The 17,800-nt window shown below is 27.6% G+C and overlaps 1 protein-coding gene across 3 annotated transcripts in view; it reads right to left on the bottom strand.

Moving 5' to 3' along the window:
* The window catches only part of LOC122505215 (fat-like cadherin-related tumor suppressor homolog), a 535,247-nt gene that overhangs the window by 246,283 nt on the left and 271,164 nt on the right, over positions 1-17,800 (bottom strand). The window lies entirely within an intron of this gene.

The following is a 17,800-nucleotide window of genomic DNA, read 5'->3' as shown; positions in this document are numbered from 1 at the left end:
GATTTGAAATTTTTTAATTTGAAAAGTAAGACGCATTAAAAAGTTGCACGTTTATATATATCTACCTTCATGATGAAATTTTTTTTTCTTGTTTTTTTCTTTTGACGAGTGAAGAAATTAATTACACTGCGCCTCTTTTCTCTAGGAGAGAAATTTTCTTCTTTAATCAACGATGCTCTTGAGTGACCTTCGTATTTCAAGTGCATTGATTCCAATTCTAAAAATGCTATGTCTGTAGCTGAAGAAATTCTACGAACTAAAAACTTGATAAAAGTGTATGAAACTTTCATTTTTTTTTTCATTAAAGTACTCGAACTTTTTGATGATGATAAGTTTTCAAATAGTTTAATTAAGTCTCTCAAAAAAAAGAAAGAAGAAGAGAAAAATAAAATCTTGTAAGACAAGTTTTTTTTTAATCCAAAGTATTAAAAAAATATTTTTTTTAATCCAAAGTATTAAAAAAAAAAAATTTTTTAATCTTAAGTATTCAAAAAATATTTTTTTTTAATCCAAAGTATTAAAAAAATATTTTTTTTTAATCCAAAGTTTCAAAAATATTTTTTTTAATCCAAAGTATTAAAAAACTTTTTTTTTTTTAATCCAAAGTATTAAAAAAATATTTTTTTTTAATCCAAAGTTTCAAAAAATATTTTTTTTAATCCAAAGTATTAAAAAACTTTTTTTTTTTAATCCAAAGTATTAAAAAAATATTTTTTTTAATACAAAGTATTCAAAAAATATTTTTTTTTATCCAAAGTATCAAAAACCTTTTTTTTTTAATCCAAAGTATTAAAAAAATATTTTTTTTATAGAGAAACAAATTTTTTTTTGTTCAACATTTGTATGCAATGAGAGATAATAAATAGATGGGAATTTTTCTCTGAATTCGCATGAAGAATGAATTCTTCGCTTTAAAAGAAAACTTTTAGTGCTTGTATTGTTCTGTAAATTTTTATCAACCATAACGTCAAATTTCATTCTCGAAGATAGGCCAAGTTTCGCATTTTCATTTTAGGAGAGAAATTTTATCGACAGTCTTTAGAATACGATGATAGAGAGAGGAAAGAGAGAGAGAGAGGCCGAGAGAGTGAAGAAGAAGAAGAAGTTGATGACGCGAGTGAGATTCGATCTTGAAAAACTCAATTTGAAGGAATCTCGTAAAATAATGCTAAATCTAGCGGAAAGTGACCATAGTTTCTCTTCACTCTCTAAGCGTCGGCTCCTTTTTTTTTTAATAGTATCGAAAAATTTTAATCGCGATTTAGTTTTATTAAAAAAATTTCTTAGGTTCATTGTTTCATACCACAAGAGAAAAAAGCAATTAAAATGTCAAAAAAGAAAAATTGAAAATCTTTTTTAATTTTAATTGGTAATTTTTTCTTCAATTTTTTAAATTTCGAATTGGAATAGTTTTTTAAATTTTAATTGGTAATTTTTCTTAAATTTTGAATATTTATGGTACCTGGAAATTTTCTCAAAAAATGTTGAAGAAAATTTCTCACTTTCTGCAACAAATTCCCTACAAATTTCAGGGAATTTTATCTTAATTAATTAAATTTATTTTAATTGAATTTTTAAATAAAAAAAAAATAGTCAAAAATCATAATTCAGTCAAAATGACTATTTATAGTTCAAAAAAAGTATAGTTAAAAATTACTGTTTAGTCAAAAGAATATAGTAAAACTTAATAATTTAGTTAAAAATTACTATAAAGTGAAAAAAAATGTACTAAAAATCAATTATTTAGTACAAAAAAATAGTCAAAAATAATAATTTAGTCAAAAATTACTGTTTAGTTCAAAGAAATATATTCAAATAATTATAATAATTTATACAAAAATTACTGTTTAGTCAAAGAATATATACTTAATTAATTTTGTACATTTTTAAATATAGTAAAAAATAGTAATTTATTAAAAATACTGTTTTGACACAAAAAAATAGTAGAAAATAATAATAATAATAATAAAATTAAAAACAACTGTTTAGTAAAAAAAATTATAGTAAAAAATCATAATTTAGTCAAAAGTAACTATATTTATAGTACAAAAGAATATAGTAAGAATTAATAGTTTTATCAAAAATTACTATGTTTACTTAAAATTAATTATTTAGTACAAAGATATAGTAAAAAATTATAATTTAGTCAAAATTAACTATATTTATAGTACAAAAGAATATAGTAAAAATTAATAGTTTTATCAAAAATTACTATGTTTACTTAAAATTAATTATTTAGTACAAAGATATAGTAAAAAATTATAATTTAGTCAAAATTAACTATATTTATAGTACAAAAGAATATAGTAAAAATTAATAGTTTTATCAAAAATTACTATGTTTACTTAAAATTAATTATTTAGTACAAAGATATAGTAAAAAATTATAATTTAGTCAAGATTAACTATATTTATAGTACACAAGAATATAGTAAAAATTAACAATTTTTTCAAAAATTACTATGTTTACATATACTTAAATTTAAATTAATTATTTATACTACAAAAAATATAGTAAAAAATCATAATCTAATAGAAAATAACTGTTTAGTCCAAAAAATATAGTCAAGAACTATAAATTTAGACTAAAAATAATAATTCAGTCAAAAAATAATTGTTTAGTTTGAAAATATAATAAAAAATCATGATTTAGTCAAAATTTCTGTTTGGTACAAAAAAATACAGTTAAAATAATAATTTAGTCAAAAATAACTGTTTAGTCCAAAAAAATTTTGTCAAAAATAATAATTTAGTGAAAAATTACTATTTAGTCAAAAAAATGAATTTAAAATAATAATTTAGTCAAAAATAACTGTTTAGTCCAAAAGATATAGTCAAAAATAAGAATTTAGTCAAAAATTACTATATAGTAAAAAAATAGTCCAAAAGCATAATTTAGTCAAAAGTATCTATTAATAATTCAAAAAAAATGTTAATTTTATTATTTATAGTACAAAAAATACAGTCAAAAATCATAATCTAATGAAAAATAACTGTTTTTTCAAAAAATATAGTCAAAACTAAAAATTTAGACAAAAAATAATAATTCAGTCAAAAAATAATTGTTTAGTTTGAAAATATATTAAAAAATATTGAATAATAATAATAATAATAATAATAATAATAATAATAATAATAATAATAATAATAATAATAATAATAATAATAATAATAATAATAATAATAATAATAATAATAATAATAATAATAATAATAATAATAATAATAATTTAGTCAAAAATAATAATTTAGTGAAAAATTACTATTTAGTCAAAAAATACACTTAAAATAATTATTTAGTCAATAATAACTGTTTAGTCTAAAAAATATAGTCAAAAATAATAATTTAGGCAAAAATTACTATTTAGTCAAAAAAATATAGTCAAAAATCAGTATTTAGTCAAAAGTAACTATTAATAGTCAAAAAAAATATAGTGAAAAATAATAATTTAGGCAAAAATTACTATTTAGTCAAAAAAATATAGTCAAAAATCATTATTTAGTAAAAAGTAACTATTAATAGTCCAAAAAAATATAGTAAAAAATAATAATTTAGTCAAAAATTACTATTTAGTCAAAAAAATATAGTCAAAAATCATTATTTAGTAAAAAGTAACTATCGATAGTCCAAAAAAATGTAGTTCAAAATAACTATTTATAGTCCAAAAATATAGTAAAAAATAATACATTACTCTATTTATTGTAGTTAAAGAATATTCACTCAGTCAAAATTAATTATCTAGTCAAAAATAATCTACTCAAAAATAATGATCTAGCCAAAAATAATTTACCTCTAAATTTACATACTAAACCTAACAAAATATTCAGTAAAATGAAATAAAAGAGAGAAAAAAAAATTTTTTTTCCAAGTAATTGACATTATTTACGAATATACAAAAAAAGGAAAATTTTTATCAAGAGGAAATTTGAGTCAACACATAAGCCTTGTAAAGTAATAGCATATTGTAAATTGGGGAGTTTTATTCAATAGAATTCGACGAAAATTTTTTTGAAAGACTGCGCCGCATTCTCTATTGATATAAACTGCATTCATTCTAGAGCTACAAAACTTGCTTGCTATACTGTGTGTGTGTGTGTGTATGTGCATTCGAAAGAAAAAAAATAAAAATTCGATCTCTTTGGTAGAAATTTAATTCAGCTGAAACTTCCGGTTGCCTTTCAATTTTATTTCTTTGTATCAAAAATGCATTTACTAATTAGTACCAAAAAATACAAAAAAATTTCTTTAAAACAATAATTATTTTTTCACATTATTAACCGTAATTTTATTATTATTAACAATTTTTTTCCATTTATGTAAAAATAATTTTATATTAATAATTTTTTAACAATTATAATTAATAATAAAAATTAATTAATTAATAATTAATAATAAGAACAAAAAAATAATAATATTCCTTAAAAATAATATAATTCATTTCCTTTAAAAATAATAATTAATAAATAATAATAAATTAATAAATAAATCAAATTAATTATTAATTAATAATAATTATTATTTTAATAATTAATTTATCTTAAATAACATTTTTTTATATTTTACATTTATTATTGATAACAAATTTTTTATGACAAAAATTTCAAGGAATTTTGGACTATTTGTGTAAAAATTTGAAAATTTTTTTTCAAATTTTAGGTCAAAGTTTCAATAAAAAATTAATTTTTAGGTCAATGTCAACAAGTCAAAAATCAAACATAACCTTAAAATTTATGTCAAAAACGCAGAGGTAGATCAAAATAATTTTAAAATTTAGGTCAAGATTGACAGATAATTTAGGTCAAAATTCAAAGACCAAAAAAATGTAATTGTAACAATCGGTCAACATTCATAGACCTAAAATCCGAAATTTTAATTTTAAAATTAGGTCCCAAAGGCAAGAGATTAGAAAAACAGGTCAAAAAATAGGTCAACAAATTATTCTCAAAACGAAGAGCGTTAAAATTTTGGATTGAAAATAAGATTTAAATAATACTAAATATAAAAATACAGAAAATATTAAAAACGAAAATTGACCTAAATTTAGGTAAATTGTAGTTTTTTTTTGTTTTTTATAATAATAAGAATACAGAAAATATTAAATTATTTTGTTTTTTATAATAATGAAAATACAAAAAATATTAAAAACGAAAATTGACCTAAATTTAGGTCAATTGTAGTTTTTTTTTGTTTTTTATAATAATAAAAATACAGAAAATATTAAATTATTTTGTTTTTTATATAAATAATGGAAATACAGAAAATATTAAAAACAAAAATTTCTAAGAAATTTTTCCAACCAAGATAAGCAGAGAATTTTTTTTTTTCATCAAAAAAATTATTTTTTTTTTGCAAAAAAAAGTTTTTTCCGCCAGTTTTTCAGCCGCGTAATAAATATAAACGAGATAATTGAGAACAAGCATGAAATGAAGTTGGTTATTTAAGTCTTTTCTCTCTCCCTCTTTTTTCCTCAGAATGTGGCGACGTTAGAAATAAGAGTGAGAGAGAGAGAGAGAGAGAGAGAAAAAACGAAAGCCTTGAAATTCAATTTAAACTGGTGAGGAAAACTTTCTTTTGCGCGGACCGGATAACGAAAAGTTTTCCTGCACGCTTTTTCACGCTTACGGAAATTACTTTGGCTGAAATTCACGCCAACTCACCGTGAAGAATTATCATAGGGGCCGCGCGCAATAAACAAAAAAAAAAAAAAAAAAAAAAAGAAATGAAAAAATAAAAAACAAAGAAATAATAATTCCATCTCGTATTCATTGCAAGCAGGAGTTTATTTGTTTATTAGTTTAATGAAGAACTGCGAGCGGAAAAATAATCCTCCCCCCTGGAGCGTTGGACAATTTTCAAATATAGAGCTTTAAGACTTATGCTGCGTGTTGTTTTCTTTAAATATTATGCAAAAAATTTTCATTGCTTCTCAAGAAAAATAAAAATAAATATTACATTTCAAATTATTAGAAAAAATATTATTTCCTCACAATGATGAGAAATTTTTTTTTAAAATTGATTTCAGAAATTTTTTCCTTTTAAATTGACCTGAAAAATGTTGACCTAAATTATTTGAAATTTATGACCTAAATTTACTGTTTTATTTGTCTCTTGGTGAAATTTAGTTTCATTTGAAATTTATCTCAGAAATTTTTTTTCTAAATTGACCTGAAAAATGTTGACCTGAATTATTTGAAATTGTTTACCAAAATTTACAGTTTTATTTGTCTTTTAATCAAATTTAGTTTGATTTGTTTTATTTGAAATTTATTTTGTGAAATTTTTGTCTATAAATTGACCTAAACAAAGTTGACCTAAATTATTTGAAATTTATGACCTAAATTTACTGTTTTAATTGTCTCTTGGTGAAATTTAGTTTCATTTGAAATTTAACTCAGAATTTTTTTTCTAAATTGACCTGAAAAATGTTGACCTGAATTATTTGAAATTGTTTACCAAAATTTACAGTTTTATTTGTCTTTTAATCAAATTTAGTTTGATTTGTTTTATTTGAAATTTATTTTGTGAAATTTTTGTCTATAAATTGACCTAAACAATGTTGACCTAAATTATTTGAAATTTATGACCTAAATTTACTGTTTTAATTGTCTCTTGGTGAAATTTAGTTTCATTTGAAATTTATCTCAGAATTTTTTTTTCTAAATTGACCTGAAAAATGTTGACCTGAATTATTTGAAATTGTTTACCAAAATTTACAGTTTTATTTGTCTTTTAATCAAATTTAGTTTGATTTGTTTTATTTGAAATTTATTTTGTGAAATTTTTGTCTATAAATTGACCTAAACAATTTTGACCTAAATTATTTGAAATTTTAGACCTAAATTTACTGTTTTATTTGTCTCTTGATGAAATTTAGACCTAAATTACCGGTTTAATTTGTCAATTGATAAAATTAACTAATTTAATTTGCTTTATCTAAAATTTAAATTTAGAAATTTTTTTTAAATTGACGGTTTACGGTTTTATTCGTCTATTAATGAAATTTGGTTTCATTTGTTTTATTTGAAATTTTTATAAATTGACCTGAAAAATGTTGACCTAAATTAACGTTTTTTTTTTGAAATTTTTGACCTAAATTAACGGTGTTATTTGAAATTTTTGACCAAAATTTACAGTTTTATTTGTCTTTTGGTGAAATTTAGTTTTATTTTAAATTTATTTTCGAAATTGACCTGGAAAATGTTGATCCGAATTATTTGAAATTTTTGACCTAAATTAACGGTTTTATTTGAAATTTTTGACCAAAATTTTCAGTTTTATTTGTCTCCTGGTGAAATTTAGTTTTATTTGAAATTTATCTCAGAAATTTGTTTTTCTAAATTGACCTAAAAAATGTTGACCTGAATTATTTGAAATTTTTAACCTAAATTTACAGTTTTCTTTGTCTTTTATTGAAATTTAGTTTCATTTGTTTTAATTGAAAGTTATTTGTGAAATTTTTTTCTCTAAAGTGACCTGAAAAATGTTGACCTAAATTTTTTGAAATTTTTTAAGTAAATTTAAGTAAAATGTTTCAGTTGTCTTTTGATGAAATTTAGTTTCATTTGTTTTATTTGATGTTTATTTAAGATATTTTTACTCTAAATTGACCTGAAAAATGTTGACCTGAATTATTTGAAAATTTTTACCTAAATTTACAGTTTTATTTATTTCTTTACGATATTTGGTTTCATTTGTTTTATTTGAAATTTTTTTCAGAACTTTTTTCTCTAAATTGACCTGAAAAATGTGAACCTGAATTATTTAAAATTTTTTACCCAAATTTACAGTTTTATTTGTCACTTCATGAAATTTGATTTCATTTATTTTACTTGAAATTTATTTCATAATTTTTTCCCTCTAAATTGACCTGAAAAATGTAGACCTGAATTATTTGAAATTTTTGACCTAAATTAACGGTTTTATTTGTTTATTGATGTAATTTACTTTTATTTGTAACATTTGAAATTTATTTAAATAATTTTTTTAAAATTGACCTGAAAAATGTTGACCTGAATTATTTTGAAATGTTTGACCTGAATTAACGGTTTTATTTGTCTATTGATAAAATTAACTAATTTCGTTTGTTTTATCTGAAATTTAAGTTCAGAATTTTTTCTAAATTGACTTATAAAAATGTTGACCTAAAATTTCTGACCTAAATTTTACGCTCTATTTTTTGTTTGGTAGAACTTTGGCCTAAAGTACAAACGTTAACCAGAAATTAAAAAAAAAATTATTACCACCTATTGGCCTGAAAATTTGACCTAAATTCCAATGTAGACCTACGCTTTTTTCCCAGAATTTAATAGTTTTGTTTTCATCCAGTTTTATTTTTAGTTTTAATTTAAATTCACATTCGTTCAAAATTATTTTACTTTATTGCTTATAAATATGAATGTTGAATGGAAATGTTGACCTAAAATTACAATAAAGTTATTCTATTGACCTGTGTTTTTGACCTAAATTTAAAAAAAAATTATTCTTTTTTTTTACTTTAGCTTTCAAAAGTTAAATTTCGTTATTTTCTATCTTCTATTATTAATTATTAAATAATTATTTAATTGTTTAATTATTTAATTATCTAATTAATTATTTAATTGGTTAATTATTAAATTATTTTATTAATTATTTCGTTATTACCAATTATTATTTTATTTCTATAAATTCCCATCGTTATTTATTTCTTTTTTTTATTTTAAAAATCTGTTCGTATCTTAAAAAGCAAAAAAAAAAAAAAAAATGAAAACGAGTTTTTTATTTATAAATAAAAAGTTTAAAGAACGATTATTATTTCGCGTTACAGTTTCAACGCGATATCCGGTTTTTTAAAACTCTTTTCTTCGTTAGGCTGTCAGTCGGCGCCATCGACGTAATATTTACTTTGCTGATAGCGCTCGAGGTGGGCCAATGGCCTCGGCCTCCGATCGTCGTCCATTACAAAAGATAAATTCGAGCTCAAGAGAACTCGATCTGTTTCACAGCGTAAGTCCATGAACTATGGCGAAGAATACTGAGAAATTAACTTCGGAACACATTATCACGCTAATAGCTTTATATAATACTGCTCGTAAATAAATTTCTACTTTTTCCTCACCGCTCGCTCTCACTCTCATCGAGAACAAAATATTTTTCCAAGGAATTGCAGAATTATTAATGTTTTTATTTTTAGCTGGTTGGAAATTTTTTTTAGATATTTTTTATACTTGAAAAAATATTTTTAAGGAGGAGAAAATTTTTTTAACAAACAACGCGAAACTTTAGGTCAATTTTGATCTATATTTTACCCTACAGGTCAAAAAGAGGCGAAAATAAAGGGTCTCTAGGGGACGTTACATTACGTTCCCAATAGGGGCCGTTAAGTTCTTATACTATTTTTTTTAATTTATGCAAAATTCGGTAAAATTTGACCTATGTTTTAACCTATACGTTTAAAAAGAGGGCCCATAGTGCTTTGTATAGGGGCCGTTAGATTACGCCCCCCTTCCAAAATAGACCAAAATTTAGGTCAAATTTGACTAGAAATAATTTTTTCATAAACATAAATTACCGAAGCAAGGAGTACGATATGAATCCCAAAATTATTAATTCATCAAAAAGAAGAAAAGAATCAAAAGGTAGAAAATTTAGAAAATCCCCAAAGTATTAGTCAAAGTTATCATACAAAATTGTGTCATCCTAAAATGCTAACACCAGTTATTAGCCGAGATTATTCTGTTGTAATTTGCTGATGTTTAATCTATCCGGAGTTCACAATACAAATTATGCACAATTTAGCAATTACAGAGGGGTGATAAAGTGTTAACGAGGAACACTATTTTATTGTTATGCATACAGACACACACACACGCAAACACCTCTGCACAAATTCGACCTGCTTGAGGGCTTATAGGGTCCACCAATTAATATCCAGATTGTCTGACGATGTAGAATTATCGATTGACTGTACGCTTTCCGCGCCGCAACCAGAAGATGAGTCAGGATTAGGTTAGTAATAGGGATTAGCTTCAGAATTAATTCTGACAATTTCCCACTCCAAATGGAAATATTTCTTTTCAAAAATATCATTACAAAAATGATACCAGTTTTTTTTTTGTTATATAAAAAGTAAGTTTTGTCCCAAACTGTAAAAAAATTGGGGAAAATATAAAAAAAATTCTTGCAAATTTCTATAGCTAAATAAAAAACTCACAGTTCTTGTCATCATTCTTGGAAATTTTGATGTGAACGCAAATTGATTCTTACCTGAAACAGAGAAAAAATTGTTGATATTAATCATTTTTTACTGAATAATAATTACTCTGGAATTTTTATTGTCTCTGATTACGAATCCAGTGTTAGGTTTTCAAAATTCAAAATGGCGGATCCAAAATGGCGGACAAATTTTGTAAAACTAATTAGAATCGCCTGGAAATTTTTACTTATAAATTAGATAGAACATTAGTGACTAAATAATAAAAAAAATGAGATAATTAGATTCCAATAGTACAAGAGCAGAAATTTAATACAAAATTTCATGTTTAATCAAAAAGCATTCGTTATTTTCAATTAAACCAAAAACGTGGGTCATGTGCTTATGACAAGATTTGTGACCATTTGGAAGTAGTTCTCAATTTGCAAAGAGGGAGTTTCGATTCTCACACATACACACACCAACATTCACTGCACATATATATACGCGAATGAAGAGAAAGAGAAGTTCGAGTTGGTAAAGAACAGTGGAATCATGACAGGGTGTAGATCTACCCATTCCAATGCCATTGCCACTCGGAAACTATGTACCATGATTAGCCTCAACTTTGGAAACTGTGATTGTTCCCTGGCGTCTTGCGAATAGCGTCGACGATCCGATCGACTGAACATTGTCCCATCACTTGGTCATTAATTAGTTCAACTCCTAAAGTTCAATCAAAAAAAGAAGAAAAGTATTTTTTATAATAAATCCAGAGAGGAAATTTTTAATTTAAACGAATTCAAAAATCCGACAATACAAATTTTTTTACAAATCTTTCTTCAAGCTGAAGAGATTTTTAAAAACAAACAGCGGATTCGTAATCAACGACTCCAAAAACCCCTAAGTTACAAGTTTCAGCCGAATCTGGACGATTTAAAAAAATGTCCGCCATATTGGATCCGCCATTTTGTATTTTTGAAAACAAACACCAAATTCGTAATCAGCGACCCCAAAAACCCCTAAGTAACAAGTTTCAGCCGAATCTGGACGATTTAAAAAAATGTCCGCCATATTGGATCCGCCATTTTGTATTTTCGAAAACAAACACCGGATTCATAATCAGCGACCGCAAAAACCCCTGGGTAACAATTTTCAGGCGAATCTGGACGATTTAAGAAAAAATGTCCGCCATATTGGATCCGCCATTTTGTATTTTCGAAAACAAACACCAGATTCGTAATCAGCGACCCCAAAAACCCCTGGGTAACAATTTTGAGGCAAATCTAGACGGTTTAAAAAAATGTCCGCCATATTGGATCCGCCATTTTGTATTTTCAAAAACAAACACTGGAATCAAAATCAGCGACCCCAAAAACCCCCAGGTAACAATTTTCAGGCGAATCTAGATGGTTTAAAAAAATGTCTGCCATATTAGATCCGCCATTTTGTATTTTTGAAAACAAACACCGGATTCGTAATCAGCGACCGCAAAAACCCCTGAGTAACAATTTTCAGGCGAATCTAGTCGATTAAAGAAAAATGTCCGCCATATTGGATCCGCCATTTTGTATTTTCGAAAACAAACACTGGATTCAAAATCAGCGACCGCAAAAACCCCCAGTTAACAATTTTCAGGCGAATCTAGACGATTTAAAAAAATGTCCGCCATATTGGATCCGCCATTTTGTATTTTTGAAAACAAACACCAAATTCGTAATCAGCGACCGCAAAAACCCCTGGGTAACAATTTTCAGGCGAATCTAGACGATTTAAAAAATGTCCGCCATATTGGATCCGCCATTTTGTATTTTCGAAAACAAACACCGGATTCAAAATCAGCGACCGCAAAAACCCCCAGTTAACAATTTTCAGGCGAATCTAGACGATTTAAAAAAATGTCCGCCATATTGGATCCGCCCTTTTGTATTTTTGAAAACAAACACCAAATTCGTAATCAGCGACCGCAAAAACCCCTGGGTAACAATTTTCAGGCGAATCTAGACGATTTAAAAAATGTCCGCCATATTGGATCCGCCATTTTGTATTTTCGAAAACAAACACCGTATTCGTAATCAGCGACCCCAAAAACCCCTGGGTAACAATTTTTAGGCGAATCTAGACGTTTTTTAAAAAATGTATCCGCCATAGTGGATCCGCCATATTGAATTTTCAAAAACATTCTTTAAAATCGTATTCTAATATTTAATTTAACGAAAAATGGCTAAAACCCAGTCTTCCAATGTGGTTGATCTGGTCAATTTATTTCTAATCGATTTTCCCTCCCACTGTCGAAAAACAATTACACCCGAGAATCGTAGTATTTATCTTGAATTCCACATCCATTTCAAAAGTTTAACTTCACAAGACAGTAAACAAATGATTAGAAGGAAAATGAATAAAATAGCGGTTTTCGGAAATTCAAATGATTAAAAGAAGTTCCGAACAGCAATAGTTTAATCACACTGTTAAGTTCGATAGAATTTCCCCCGTATAATTACTGTCTGCTTTTGTAAATAGCCATGCAACATTCCTGGAAATTATCATTTTGGTAATTATCCTACTTTGATGAAAATAAACATCACACACGTGATGGGAGAGACATTACAGTAAACTTTCCAAACTCATTCTTTTTTTTTTTTTGAGGTACATTTGTCGCTTTGAAAGCTTTTAGTCAAATCGCTTACAAACTATGTACCTAAATAACCTGTGCATGTCAACTCAAAGACATCAAAGGGACAAAATACTGGGTTTACTTTCAAATAAAACACATTAATAGCTGATGCGGTTTGACGAGAAACATATATATATGTACTCCCAATGGCATCAAGGAGTTTCGAATTAAATTCAAAATTTGCTAATCAAGTGTTTTGATCAACATTTGCGGTGTTTAGATGATAATGCTGATAGTAGTGGAAATGCACCAGGGAAATTTAGTTCGCCTTCGAGTTTTAATTGGAAATTTTATTTTACTTTTAGTTTCTTTTGACATTTCCTGGTAGTTCCTGGTATTTATATATAAATTTTATTGTTATATGAGTTTAAAATATTTTTTGACCAAAGAAATTATTTCTACATTCTTCCCCTTCTTTTTGGTTAGCGTCAGTTGTTCCGGGACTACCAAACAGGAAGGATCTATTTCTCCGAAGGGAATCGAAAAATCTGACAAATTGGGAGACATTGTTCTCCCGGCTTTTTAGGTGAATTTCTGAGCTACTTTAATTAATAACACACAAATAATTATTACCACACAATACCTTCTCTGCTGGAAATGCTTTGTCCACATGGTTATAAAAAAGTTCCCTCGAAAACCCTACCGAACAAGAAGGACCCTAAACGGAACTGAAAAACTGACAATTGGGAGACGTTCTTTCTAGCTTCCCAGGTGAAATTCTGAGCTATTCTAAAAAAGTATAGAAATTATTACCATTCCCATATTATTTCCTCCCGCTTGAAAAATACTATGTCCAAAAACCATCTGCTTACGAATTTGACTAATTTCAATTTTTTTTATCAACAATTTCCAGCAAAATCTTGGGATTCGATTTTAGTAAGTTACTGATTGTGATTCCTAATAAATTTTTGAAAGACTTTTAGGAATATTTCTAAATCACCATGAACTGCAGAAGAAGAGGTAGGCAATCCTCTTAAGTTCAGTTCGCGTCAGTTGTCCAGGAACTACCGAAGAGGAAGGATCTACTCCTAGCGGAATTGGATAATTAACCATTGGGAGACATTGTTCTCTGGGGTTTTCAGGTGAAATTCTGAGCTATTAAAATTAATTCCCCCAAACTATTATTATTTCCCCCCAATTCCCTCTTCTCTGGAAATGCTATGGCCATAAACGAATAATTTATAAAAATCTCCCAACAAAATCAACGGATTTCCCTTGACCATTATCTTCATAAGACGGGATTTACTGTCCAGCTCAGTTGGCGTCAGTTTTCCGGGAACTACTGAAGAGGAAGGATCTACTACTCCTGACGGAATTGGATAATTAACCATTGGGAGACATTGTTCTCCAGGTTTTTTCAGGTGAAATTCTGAGCTATCGAGGAGGAAGAGGACACGGAGGATACGAGTAAGTGACAAAATGGACCATTCATCTGCGAAGTCTGAAGCCGGAAGTTAGTTCCGCAGGTGAATACAAGTTTCGATACCCAGGGGATGCAAAAGGAGGTTGTTAGGGGTGACACTGTCGAATGCAAGGTATGCTAGTTTTAGTATTTTGTCCCAAGTCCTCTAAATTGTAGTTTTACCTCACTTGCAATTTCCCTGCAAAGAAAAAAAGTACCAGTACACGAAGAATTAAAAAAATACCCCAAAACTGAATTGACAGAAAAATTACCATTCTGATAATTGTAATAATTATCCATCATTTGTAGTTTTAAATTTTTGCGAATAGTAAAGAATACAAGTATAGCCCTTTAAAGAACCAAGCAGCATGTTCGTCTCAAGATATTACATAAAGAAAACACTCCCCAATGTTGAATCATTCTCATCCCGTGTATGTGTGCAATTTCGAAACCGGTTTTTCGACCGGTTACACAAAGTGCATGCGCGCCATGGAAAGATCCGGGAGTATTGGATATAACGGCCGTGGTCCTCGAACCTCCTTTCCGTTGCTCCTGGGCAACCGCAGACGATGGAAGCGACCACTTCCTCGAGTCACGGATGTGGGATGGACCGGATTTTCTGCCTTCTACCTTTTGGAACTTTCTCAACATTTTAATCAGCCAATGTCAAAGGGAGCGCGATTCACAATAGAAGCACTTTACCCTTCACTTTATTAAGGAATTTTGCAACTGATCTCTTTTCACCAGGAAATATTCCATCCACCATGAAAATAATAATAATGATAGGCAAGAAAGGAGAATGATGCATAAATGTTGGGATTCGGATCACATATTAGAGGGAACGTAGAGGGAACGTAAGGGGAATCTAAAGGAGAACGTAAAAGAGAACAACTTTAGAGGAAGTTGTTACTGAGAAGATTCGATACCATTAAGGGATTTAGAGGATAGAATAAATACTGAAATCTACGAGATACTCTAGAGAAACAGGATATGATAAGCATCTTAAGAATGAGGTGATAGGATTCACTCTAACTTGAACGGGAAAGGTTTCAAGATTTTAGATAGTGAAAAGAAAAGCGAAACACATAAAGGCGATTTTTAATATCAAAATACATCCGGGGGGGTGAGTGAAAAAAAAAGAATTGCCATACGGTTTGTAATCTATATCGGGAGATGATAAATCGACGTAATTTAAAGGGATTACTATGCTTGTAGTGTGCAATAGAGTTTGTAATATCAGGATATGAAACTCTCTTGGTGAAACTCAAGTTCTCTCTGCTCTTTCCAAGTTTCACGTTGCTTTATACATCCTCGAATCTCGCTTTTGGTATTTTAGTTTAACGAGAATTTCTTGCCTCATCCAAGAAGTTGAAGCTGCTAAATTGAGTGCTTCTCGAATCTGCGTGTTTTTGTTTCGTTGATTTTCTCTTTTCTATAATTTCATTTCTCGTGCCCTTCCACTTCTTCTTTTTTTTCTTCATCATAAGACACGAACAATGAAAAAGTAAGAGATAAATCATCTGCCATAAAATCTGCTATTTGTGAACAACTTTCGCACAAAAGGGAAATAAATATCAAGATCTAATTTGTCGACTTTCTAGTTTTAAAATATGAATTACGGTATGTTTTTATTCTCTTTAGGAATGATTAAATATTTTTATTACGAATTATAAATGCGAAATATTGTGGGAATAATTTCAAATTAATTGAGGACTAATTCTCAAATTGTATTTTTCTTCAGAATAATTACTAATAAATTACTAACTTCTCCGGACTCATTGGAATTAATTGAGAATACATTTTGAAATTGTCAATTAACTGCTGCGACACTAAAATTAATTATGGACACATTTCAGATTTGTATCCTTGTTCAAATTAATAACTTACTACTTTGGAATTACCTCGAATTGATTGAGGACACTTTTCCAAAATTTTGGAACATTATTTTTAGACAAAGTAACTAATGATTAATTCAGGATCATTCAAAATTGTTTGCGGACGAATTCCTGATTTGTATTTATATCCGGTATAATTACAAATTAGTTTGTAGTTTATTGGGATTAATTGTAGAACAATTTCGAAATTTTATTTTTACGTTTCTTAATTAATAATTAGTTGAAAATTGACTGGGATTAATTTAAGGAACATTTTTTTAACTTCCTATTAATTGAAGTTAATTAGGAATTGATTCCGGATGGATTCCTAATTCCAGTAACTAATCAGCTTTTAGTTGGAAATTACAGTGAACGCGTTTCGGAATCGTATTTCTATTAGAATTAACTTTTAACTTGTAACGATCTAAATCGTTTTCTTACTTTTCTTTAAATATGCTATTTTCTGATTGTTTCCCCAATTCACAATTTATCGCGCTAGGTGTTAGCCTTAGCCTAATAGCTACTGCGACCACCGGTCATTAAAAGAATTATAAATTCGGGTGTCATCGGACCAAAGACGAATGGCCTTATGGTTACGATGACGATTACGTGAAAATTCTCATCAGAGAGAAGCGTACCTTCGTACAACGAAGATCTGCGAGATCCCTTTCTGTAAACGTAAAATAACGCGTGTGTGTGCTTATTGCGCTTCGACGCATCCTTTCGCATCGTTGTAACGCGCTTTATAGTTAATTAAATATTTACTTTTTAATTATTTTTGTTTTATTGTGTTGTTCCCATCACTAGGAATATCATTTATAAGAGAACATTTGCGCTGCTATTCAATGATCATCATTTGGTAAGTTCACTCAATCTTCTCTATCTCGTCTATCAATAATATTGCAATTGCTCATTTAATTAAAACAACAGGTAAAATCATCTCTTGATACGTGAAGATTTCGTTCATAAACCTTTGTGTCTCCAAATTGATTGCGGACCAATTCCGAATTTGAATTATCGTCGAAATAATTACGAATTAATTCTGTCGACACTGAAATTAATTATGGACATATTTCGGATTTGAATTTGTACGTGAATTAATTACCAACGAATCCAGAAGGTTTTAAAATTAATTGCGAAAGCATTGGAAAACATTAGTTTAAGATGAATTAACTGATGATTAATTCAGGATCATTCAGCATTGTTTGCGGATGAATTTCGAATTTGAATTATCCGCGAAATAATTGCGAGTTAATTCTGCCGAGACTGGAATTAATTTTGAACACATTTCGGATTTGAATTGTTGCACAAATTAGTTATCAATGAATTCGGACGTTGTTAAAATTAATTGTGAACTCAATTTGGAGCATTTAGATGAATTAACTTGCGATTAATTAAGGATCATTCAGAATTATTTGCGGACGAATTCCGAATTTGAATTAATTACCCTTCTTGGATTAGAAATTGATTCTCCTTAAGATTCATCGATTATCTCAATTTATCTGTTATCGACAATGATTAATTAATCACCTGCTGATTCAAAAACAAATTCCCAACTTTCCCTAAAGATTAAGTAATTTATAGTTTTCATTTTATATATACAACAATTCCTCAAGTTTTTTCCCCTAAGGTGTGTATATAACCGGGCAACTAAAAAAGAAGAAATTAAAACGATCAATAAA

Source organism: Leptopilina heterotoma, unplaced genomic scaffold (assembly GCF_015476425.1).
Source record: "Leptopilina heterotoma isolate Lh14 unplaced genomic scaffold, ASM1547642v1 Lhet_350, whole genome shotgun sequence".
Lineage (NCBI taxonomy): Eukaryota > Metazoa > Arthropoda > Insecta > Hymenoptera > Figitidae > Leptopilina > Leptopilina heterotoma.
This window is presented reverse-complemented; position numbering and strand designations above follow the sequence as displayed.